Source organism: Oncorhynchus kisutch, unplaced genomic scaffold (assembly GCF_002021735.2).
Source record: "Oncorhynchus kisutch isolate 150728-3 unplaced genomic scaffold, Okis_V2 scaffold3649, whole genome shotgun sequence".
Classification (NCBI taxonomy): domain Eukaryota; kingdom Metazoa; phylum Chordata; class Actinopteri; order Salmoniformes; family Salmonidae; genus Oncorhynchus; species Oncorhynchus kisutch.
In genome coordinates, this window is record NW_022265594.1 from 295,001 (window position 1) to 306,892 (window position 11,892).

General features: G+C 32.8%; 1 pseudogene; it reads right to left on the minus strand.

Annotated features, from left to right (window-relative positions):
• Positions 1 to 11,659, minus strand: part of LOC116352984 (calmodulin-regulated spectrin-associated protein 3-like) — a 49,847-nt pseudogene extending 38,188 nt beyond the window's left edge.
• Between the last annotated feature and the right edge of the window lie 233 nt (positions 11,660 to 11,892).

Below are 11,892 nucleotides of genomic sequence, written 5' to 3' on the forward strand. Positions count from 1 at the left end.
ATAGGCTACTAACAACATACATCAGGTAACCTTCTACATACGGAAGGTAGCCTTCTACATACCTCAGGTAACCTTCTACATACGTCAGGTAGCCTTCAACATACGTCAGGTAGCCTTGTACATACGTCAGGTAGCCTTGTACATACATCAGGTATCCTTCTACATACGTCAGGTAGCCTTCAACATACGTCAGGTAGCCTTGTACATACATCAGGTAGCCTTGTACATACGTCAGGTAGCCTTCAACATACGTCAGGTAGCCTTGTACATACGTCAGGTAGCCTTGTACATACGTCAGGTAGCCTTGTACATACGTCAGGTAGCCTTGTACATACGTCAGGTAGCCTTGTACATACATCAGTAGCTACATCAGTAGCCTTGTACATACATCAGGTAGCCTTGTACATACATCAGGTAGCCTGGTACATACGTCAGGTAGCCTTGTACATACATCAGGTAGCCTTGTACATACGTCAGGTAGCCTTGTACATACGTCAGGTAGCCTTGTACATACGTCAGGTAGCCTTGTACATACGTCAGGTAGCCTTGTACATACATCAGATGTAGATATAGATGCTCTACAGACGGCCACACTATCAACACACTATCTGTTGATAAGCAACTGCTTGCTAAGGTCACGGTTAGGTTTGGAATAAGGGTTAAGGTTAGTGTAAGGGTTAAGGTTAGGGTAAGGGTTAAGGTTAGGGTAAGGGTTAGGGTAAGGGTTAAGGTTAGGGTAAGGGTTAAGGTTAGGGTAAGGGTTAGGGTTAAGGTTAGGGTAAGGGTTAAGGTTAGGGCTAAGGTTAGGGGCTAAGGTTAGGGCTAGGGTACGGGTTAAGGTTAGGATTAAGGTTAGGGTTAATTTAAGGGTTAAGGATTAAGGTTAGGGTTAATTTAAGGGTTAAGGTTAAGGGTTAAGGTTAGGGTTAGGCATAGGGTTAGTGGATAGTTAGTTGAAATGTTGTTGAAAGCTATTGAACATCTACAAACCATCTACAAACCATCTACAAACCATCTACAAACTATCCAAATACAGTGTTCCAGATAGAACTGCCATGAACAGAGCTGAGGTTATTACGACTCCCTGCTAAAATAAAGGTTATATCAATTATAGGCCTACATGTTCTCTATTCTACATGTTCCCTATTCTACATGTTCTCTATTCTACATGTTCCCTATTCTACATGTTCTATATTCTACATGTTCTCTATTCTACATGTTCTATATTCTACATGTTCTCTATTCTACATGTTCTATATTCTACATGTTCCCTATTCTACATGTTCTATATTCTACATGTTCCCTATTCTACATGTCCCATATTCTACATGTTCCCATATTCTACATGTTCTATATTCTACATGTTCTCTATTCTACATGTTCCCTATTCTACATGTTCTATATTCTACATGTTCCCTATTCTACATGTTCTATATTCTACATGTTCCCTATTCTACATGTTCTATATTCTACATGTTCCCTATTCTACATGTTCTATATTCTACATGTCCCATATTCTAAATGTTCCCTATTCTACATGTCCCATAATCTACATGTTCCCTATTCTACATGTTCTATATTCTACATGTCCCATATTCTACATGTTCTCTATTCTACATGTTCCCTATTCTACATGTTCTATATTCTACATGTTCTCTATTCTACATGTTCCCTATTCTACATGTTCTATATTCTACATGTCCCATATTCTACATGTTCTATATTCTACATGTTCTATATTCTACATGTTCTATATTCTACTTTCTACATTCTACATGTTCTATATTCTACATATTCTATATTCTACATGTTCTATATTCTACATGTTCTATATTCTACATGTTCTATATTCTACATGTCCTATATTCTACATGTCCTATATTCTACATGTTCTATATTCTACATGTTCTCTATTCTACATGTTCCCTATTCTACATGTTCTATATTCTACATGTCCCATATTCTACATGTTCTATATTCTACATGTTCTATATTCTACATGTTCTATATTCTACATTCTACATTCTACATGTTCTATATTCTACATATTCTATATTCTACATATTCTATATTCTACATGTTCTATTTTCTACATGTTCTATATTCTACATGTTCTATATTCTACATGTTCTATATTCTACATGTTCTAAATTCTACATGTTCTATATTCTACATGTTCTATATTCTACATTCTAGATTCTACATGTTCTATATTCTACATGTTCCATATTCTACATGTTCCATATTCTACATGTTCTATATTCTACATGTTCTATATTCTACATGTTCTATATTCTACATGTTCCCTATTCTACATGTTCTATATTCTACATGTTCTATATTCTACATGTTCTATATTCTACATGTTCTCTATTCTACATGTTCTCTATTCTACATGTTCCCTATTCTACATGTTCTATATTCTACATGTTCCCTATTCTACATGTTCTATATTCTACATGTTCCCTATTCTACATGTTCTATATTCTACATGTTCCCTATTCTACATGTTTCTATATTCTACATGTCCCATATTCTACATGTTCCCTATTCTACATGTCCCATATTCTACATGTTCCCTATTCTACATGTTCTATATTCTACATGTCCCATATTCTACATGTTCTCTATTCTACATGTTCCCTATTCTACATGTTCTATATTCTACATGTTCTCTATTCTACATGTTCCCTATTCTACATGTTCTATATTCTACATGTCCCATATTCTACATGTTCTATATTCTACATGTTCTATATTCTACATGTTCTATATTCTACTTTCTATATTCTACATATTCTATATTCTACATGTTCTATATTCTACATGTTCTATATTCTACATGTTCTATATTCTACATGTTCTATATTCTACATGTTCTATATCCTACATGTTCTATATTCTACATGTCCTATATTCTACATGTTCTATATTCTACATGTTCTCTATTCTACATGTTCCCTATTCTACATGTTCTATATTCTACATGTCCCATATTCTACATGTTCTATATTCTACATGTTCTATATTCTACATGTTCTATATTCTACATTCTACATTCTACATGTTCTATATTCTACATATTCTATATTCTACATGTTCTATTTTCTACATGTTCTATATTCTACATGTTCTATATTCTACATGTTCTATATTCTACATGTTCTAAATTCTACATGTTCTATATTCTACATGTTCTATATTCTACATTCTAGATTCTACATGTTCTATATTCTTACATGTTCCATATTCTACATGTTCTATATTCTACATGTTCCCTATTCTACATGTTCTATATTCTACATGTTCTATATTCTACATGTTCTATATTCTACATGTTCTATATTCTACATGTCCCATATTCTACATGTTCTATATTCTACATGTCCCATATTCTACATGTTCTATATTCTACATGTCCCATATTCAACATGTCCCATATTCTACATGTTCCATATTCTACATGTTCTATATTCTACATGTTCTATATTCTACATGTTCTATATTCTACATGTTCTATATTCTACATGTCCCATATTCTACATGTTCTATATTCTACATGTTCTATATTCTACATGTTCTATATTCTACATTCTACATTCTACATGTTCTATATTCTACATATTCTATATTCTACATGTTCTATTTTCTACATGTTCTATATTCTACATGTTCTATATTCTACATGTTCTATATTCTACATGTTCTAAATTCTACATGTTCTATATTCTACATGTTCTATATTCTACATTCTAGATTCTACATGTTCTATATTCTACATGTTCTATATTCTACATGTTCTATATTCTACATGTTCTATATTCTACATGTTCTATATTCTACATGTTCTATATTCTACATGTTCTATATTCTACATGTTCTCTATTCTACATGTTCTCTATTCTACATGTTCCCTATTCTACATGTTCTATATTCTACATGTTCCCTATTCTACATGTTCTATATTCTACATGTTCCCTATTCTACATGTTCTATATTCTACATGTTCCCTATTCTACATGTTCTATATTCTACATGTCCCATATTCTACATGTTCCCTATTCTACATGTCCCATATTCTACATGTTCCCTATTCTACATGTTCTATATTCTACATGTCCCATATTCTACATGTTCTCTATTCTACATGTTCCCTATTCTACATGTTCTATATTCTACATGTTCTCTATTCTACATGTTCCCTATTCTACATGTTCTATATTCTACATGTCCCATATTCTACATGTTCTATATTCTACATGTTCTATATTCTACATGTTCTATATTCTACTTTCTACATTCTACATGTTCTATATTCTACATATTCTATATTCTACATGTTCTATATTCTACATGTTCTATATTCTACATGTTCTATATTCTACATGTTCTATATTCTACATGTTCTATATTCTACATGTCCTATATTCTACATGTTCTATATTCTACATGTTCTCTATTCTACATGTTCCCTATTCTACATGTTCTATATTCTACATGTCCCATATTCTACATGTTCTATATTCTACATGTTCTATATTCTACATGTTCTATATTCTACATTCTACATGTTCTATATTCTACATATTCTATATTCTACATGTTCTATTTTCTACATGTTCTATATTCTACATGTTCTATATTCTACATGTTCTATATTCTACATGTTCTAAATTCTACATGTTCTATATTCTACATGTTCTATATTCTACATTCTAGATTCTACATGTTCTATATTCTACATGTTCCATATTCTACATGTTCCATATTCTACATGTTCTATATTCTACATGTTCTATATTCTACATGTTCTATATTCTACATGTTCCCTATTCTACATGTTCTATATTCTACATGTTCTATATTCTACATGTTCTATATTCTACATGTTCTATATTCTACATGTCCCATATTCTACATGTTCTATATTCTACATGTTCTATATTCTACATGTTCTATATTCTACATGTTCTATATTCTACATGTCCCATATTCTACATGTTCTATATTCTACATGTTCTATATTCTACATGTTCTATATTCTACATGTTCTATATTCTACATTCTAGATTCTACATGTTCCATATTCTACATGTTCTATATTCTACATGTTCCATATTCTACATGTTCTATATTCTACATGTCCATATTCTACATGTTCTATATTCTACATGTTCCATATTCTACATGTTCTATATTCTACATGTTCCCTATTCTACATGTTCTATATTCTACATGTTCTATATTCTACATGTTCTATTTTCTACATGTTCTATATTCTACATGTTCTATATTCTACATGTTCTATATTCTACATGTTCTAAATTCTACATGTTCTATATTCTACATGTTCTATATTCTACATTCTAGATTCTACATGTTCTATATTCTACATGTTCCATATTCTACATGTTCTATATTCTACATGTTCCCTATTCTACATGTTCTATATTCTACATGTTCTATATTCTACATGTTCTATATTCTACATGTTCTATATTCTACATGTCCCATATTCTACATGTTCTATATTCTACATGTCCCATATTCTACATGTTCTATATTCTACATGTCCCATATTCAACATGTCCCATATTCTACATGTTCCATATTCTACATGTTCTATATTCTACATGTTCTATATTCTACATGTTCTATATTCTACATGTTCTATATTCTACATGTTCTATATTCTACATGTCCCATATTCTACATGTTCTATATTCTACATGTTCTATATTCTACATGTTCTATATTCTACATTCTACATTCTACATGTTCTATATTCTACATATTCTATATTCTACATGTTCTATTTTCTACATGTTCTATATTCTACATGTTCTATATTCTACATGTTCTATATTCTACATGTTCTAATTCTACATGTTCTATATTCTACATGTTCTATATTCTACATTCTAGATTCTACATGTTCTATATTCTACATGTTCTATATTCTACATGTTCTATATTCTACATGTTCTATATTCTACATGTTCCCTATTCTACATGTTCTATATTCTACATGTTCTATATTCTACATGTTCTATATTCTACATGTTCTCTATTCTACATGTTCTCTATTCTACATGTTCCCTATTCTACATGTTCTATATTCTACATGTTCCCTATTCTACATGTTCTATATTCTACATGTTCCCTATTCTACATGTTCTATATTCTACATGTTCCCTATTCTACATGTTCTATATTCTACATGTCCCATATTCTACATGTTCCCTATTCTACATGTCCCATATTCTACATGTTCCCTATTCTACATGTTCTATATTCTACATGTCCCATATTCTACATGTTCTCTATTCTACATGTTCCCTATTCTACATGTTCTATATTCTACATGTTCTCTATTCTACATGTTCCCTATTCTACATGTTCTATATTCTACATGTCCCATATTCTACATGTTCTATATTCTACATGTTCTATATTCTACATGTTCTATATTCTACTTTCTACATTCTACATGTTCTATATTCTACATGTTCTATATTCTACATGTTCTATATTCTACATGTTCTATATTCTACATGTCCTATATTCTACATGTTCTATATTCTACATGTTCTCTATTCTACATGTTCCCTATTCTACATGTTCTATATTCTACATGTCCCATATTCTACATGTTCTATATTCTACATGTTCTATATTCTACATGTTCTATATTCTACATTCTACATGTTCTATATTCTACATATTCTATATTCTACATGTTCTATTTTCTACATGTTCTATATTCTACATGTTCTATATTCTACATGTTCTATATTCTACATGTTCTAAATTCTACATGTTCTATATTCTACATGTTCTATATTCTACATTCTAGATTCTACATGTTCTATATTCTACATGTTCCATATTCTACATGTTCCATATTCTACATGTTCTATATTCTACATGTTCTATATTCTACATGTTCTATATTCTACATGTTCCCTATTCTACATGTTCTATATTCTACATGTTCTATATTCTACATGTTCTATATTCTACATGTTCTATATTCTACATGTCCCATATTCTACATGTTCTATATTCTACATGTTCTATATTCTACATGTTCTATATTCTACATGTTCTATATTCTACATGTCCCATATTCTACATGTTCTATATTCTACATGTTCTATATTCTACATGTTCTATATTCTACATGTTCTATATTCTACATTCTAGATTCTACATGTTCCATATTCTACATGTTCTATATTCTACATGTTCCATATTCTACATGTTCTATATTCTACATGTCCATATTCTACATGTTCTATATTCTACATGTTCCATATTCTACATGTTCTATATTCTACATGTTCCCTATTCTACATGTTCTATATTCTACATGTTCTATATTCTACATGTTCTATTTTCTACATGTTCTATATTCTACATGTTCTATATTCTACATGTTCTATATTCTACATGTTCTAAATTCTACATGTTCTATATTCTACATGTTCTATATTCTACATTCTAGATTCTACATGTTCTATATTCTACATGTTCCATATTCTACATGTTCTATATTCTACATGTTCCCTATTCTACATGTTCTATATTCTACATGTTCTATATTCTACATGTTCTATATTCTACATGTTCTATATTCTACATGTCCCATATTCTACATGTTCTATATTCTACATGTCCCATATTCTACATGTTCTATATTCTACATGTCCCATATTCAACATGTCCCATATTCTACATGTTCCATATTCTACATGTTCTATATTCTACATGTTCTATATTCTACATGTTCTATATTCTACATGTTCTATATTCTACATGTTCTATATTCTACATGTCCCATATTCTACATGTTCTATATTCTACATGTTCTATATTCTACATGTTCTATATTCTACATTCTACATTCTACATGTTCTATATTCTACATATTCTATATTCTACATGTTCTATTTTCTACATGTTCTATATTCTACATGTTCTATATTCTACATGTTCTATATTCTACATGTTCTAAATTCTACATGTTCTATATTCTACATGTTCTATATTCTACATTCTAGATTCTACATGTTCTATATTCTACATGTTCTATATTCTACATGTTCTATATTCTACATGTTCTATATTCTACATGTTCCCTATTCTACATGTTCTATATTCTACATGTTCTATATTCTACATGTTCTATATTCTACATGTTCTCTATTCTACATGTTCTCTATTCTACATGTTCCCTATTCTACATGTTCTATATTCTACATGTTCCCTATTCTACATGTTCTATATTCTACATGTTCCCTATTCTACATGTTCTATATTCTACATGTTCCCTATTCTACATGTTCTATATTCTACATGTCCCATATTCTACATGTTCCCTATTCTACATGTCCCATATTCTACATGTTCCCTATTCTACATGTTCTATATTCTACATGTCCCATATTCTACATGTTCTCTATTCTACATGTTCCCTATTCTACATGTTCTATATTCTACATGTTCTCTATTCTACATGTTCCCTATTCTACATGTTCTATATTCTACATGTCCCATATTCTACATGTTCTATATTCTACATGTTCTATATTCTACATGTTCTATATTCTACTTTCTACATTCTACATGTTCTATATTCTACATATTCTATATTCTACATGTTCTATATTCTACATGTTCTATATTCTACATGTTCTATATTCTACATGTTCTATATTCTACATGTTCTATATTCTACATGTCCTATATTCTACATGTTCTATATTCTACATGTTCTCTATTCTACATGTTCCCTATTCTACATGTTCTATATTCTACATGTCCCATATTCTACATGTTCTATATTCTACATGTTCTATATTCTACATGTTCTATATTCTACATTCTACATGTTCTATATTCTACATATTCTATATTCTACATGTTCTATTTTCTACATGTTCTATATTCTACATGTTCTATATTCTACATGTTCTATATTCTACATGTTCTAAATTCTACATGTTCTATATTCTACATGTTCTATATTCTACATTCTAGATTCTACATGTTCTATATTCTACATGTTCCATATTCTACATGTTCCATATTCTACATGTTCTATATTCTACATGTTCTATATTCTACATGTTCTATATTCTACATGTTCCCTATTCTACATGTTCTATATTCTACATGTTCTATATTCTACATGTTCTATATTCTACATGTTCTATATTCTACATGTCCCATATTCTACATGTTCTATATTCTACATGTTCTATATTCTACATGTTCTATATTCTACATGTTCTATATTCTACATGTCCCATATTCTACATGTTCTATATTCTACATGTTCTATATTCTACATGTTCTATATTCTACATGTTCTATATTCTACATTCTAGATTCTACATGTTCCATATTCTACATGTTCTATATTCTACATGTTCCATATTCTACATGTTCTATATTCTACATGTCCATATTCTACATGTTCTATATTCTACATGTTCCATATTCTACATGTTCTATATTCTACATGTTCCCTATTCTACATGTTCTATATTCTACATGTTCTATATTCTACATGTTCTATATTCTACATGTTCTATTTTCTACATGTTCTATACGTTCTATATTCTACATGTTCTATATTCTACATGTTCTATATTCTACATGTCCCATATTCAACATGTCCCATATTCTACATGTTCCATATTCTACATGTTCCCTATTCTACATGTCCCATATTCTACATGTTCCCTATTCTACATGTCCCATATTCTACATGTTCCATATTTTACATGCATTGTTTCTGAACGTTCCAAGACGTTGTGTCCGACTGCGTACTGCAGAGGACGTTACAGTTTTTATAAAATGGGCGTGTTAGCAGGCCTGTAGTCTGACAAAGGGAACCCCCAGGTGCAACTGCCAGGGAAATGTGTAGGCTACATAAAAACGATTATGCGAGATTATATCCTTTCCTCGTCTCCTTTCCTTAATGGTAGGCGTACAATCGCTGATCTGATATAAATTGGCAGGTGAAAGCGACGTGGTTATAATCTATCCACTTCGCCTATCGGTGGTGATGGAAGCTTGTGCCGATAAAGCCAGAACAGACATATCTGTATGTTCATCACATGTCCTTTTGAGGCAGCTGTATAGCTGACGTTTAACCACAGACTATATGAGTAGCAGTGTCACCTTCACACGATTGTGTCAATCTATAACACAATCTATAACACACAAGCCATGCATGTGTATGGCTACGAGAAGGCTGGACCACGGTGATGTAGCCAAGGCGTGTGCGCGTGTAACACTGACACACATAAAGAAGGGATATCCATTTAGATTTACCACGCACGCGGTGGCATAGGCCTACACTCATATTAGCCTGATATGTGGCGCGTGCAACACATTTAACGAGCAGATAGGCCTGTTGATCTCGGAGTGTAGGTCTATATTATCATCCAGTAGTATTACAGGCCGCGGAATAAATAACAGATTAATTGACGATAGAAGTATAAAAGGAAGGCGGTGACGTCATCCTCCTCCGCCCATACCGCTCCACGCGAACCGCTGCCCCTTTGAATCAAGGCCTTCTTATTTCTTAACCATTCTGATTTCTGAACCTATAGAATCACCCCATTTAAAATACAAAATAAAAAGATGAATGAACAGGTACGCTGTAACATATGGCATTCAACGCGTTCACCTGTGAGAGTGAAATGGTCAGAGAAGCAGTAGCTAACAGCCTGTGATGAAGAGGATAGACGCATATGGGTGTGAGCCTTTGAGATGCTTTGTGTGAGTCGCCTATCACATCTAGCTGTAGTCTATAATCAGACACATCGTAACCTTGATAACATAAACCTTTTTCGAATAAAATATAATTATTCCGTTGTTATTAACAGTAAATGTCCGTGATTCTGTCCAATAGATGCCCTGGGAAAAAACGTGCACTTTCCCCGTTATAGTCCACGGGCACCGGCCAACTGCATCAATAACCGGAGAAACGTCAACCCGTAAATCGCCCATGATAAATAAAGCCCATTTTACCTGCGGATCCGTATGACTTCGCCAGTAGCCACCGGACGCTGGCGCACACCTTGGCTCGGTTGAAGTCGTACTGATTCAACGGTTTAATCTCCGGTACCGTGAATGTCTTCCTCATCTCACCTGCATCCTCCATAGCCCCACCAGTCCACCCAGCCGTTCCGGGAAGGAAGGATGGAGAGCCGATGAGAGGAAGGGAGAAGGAGTGCACGCTATCTACAAAGAGGGGTGTTACCGCAGCAGCTGCCGGTGAAATAAATCCCAAAATATAACAGCGATTTAAATCCTAATTGTTGCGGCGAATAATTAACGGTGACTGCTGTGCTGTGACCGTCTATGTCACCACGGCCTGATAATTAAGGTGTTGGTCCTTATTGCCGCTGCGAGCAATGCGCGGTCACTTGCTGCGTTGGCATCAGTGGGCTTGGGGGTGATGGGTTGTAGTGGTATACTGATCCACGGAGACAACCGCATTTCAGGAAATGATTTCCATTCTTTCTGCTCTGCGAAGCTGTTCCATCACAGTAGTCCCCATGCAGTAGCCTGCTGCACACGCATCCACATGTAGGAGAGCCGCCACACTTTGATTGACCTAGTTTTCAGGTGCTGCTGTAGCCAACGGTCCTGTATGGGGGGTGATAAGGGACATATATAAACCTAGGCAACCGTACCACCTGACATGACACAAACGCCTTAATAACATCTGCGTGACGTCTGCATCGAGTGTTAATGAAAGTCATAATGTGCATAGTTTATATTTGTATGAATTAAATCTCAACCATAAATGTTAGAAACGTACAATTTTTCTGTGCAAGCAGACATTCCTATGTAGCCACCTTGAACTATAGT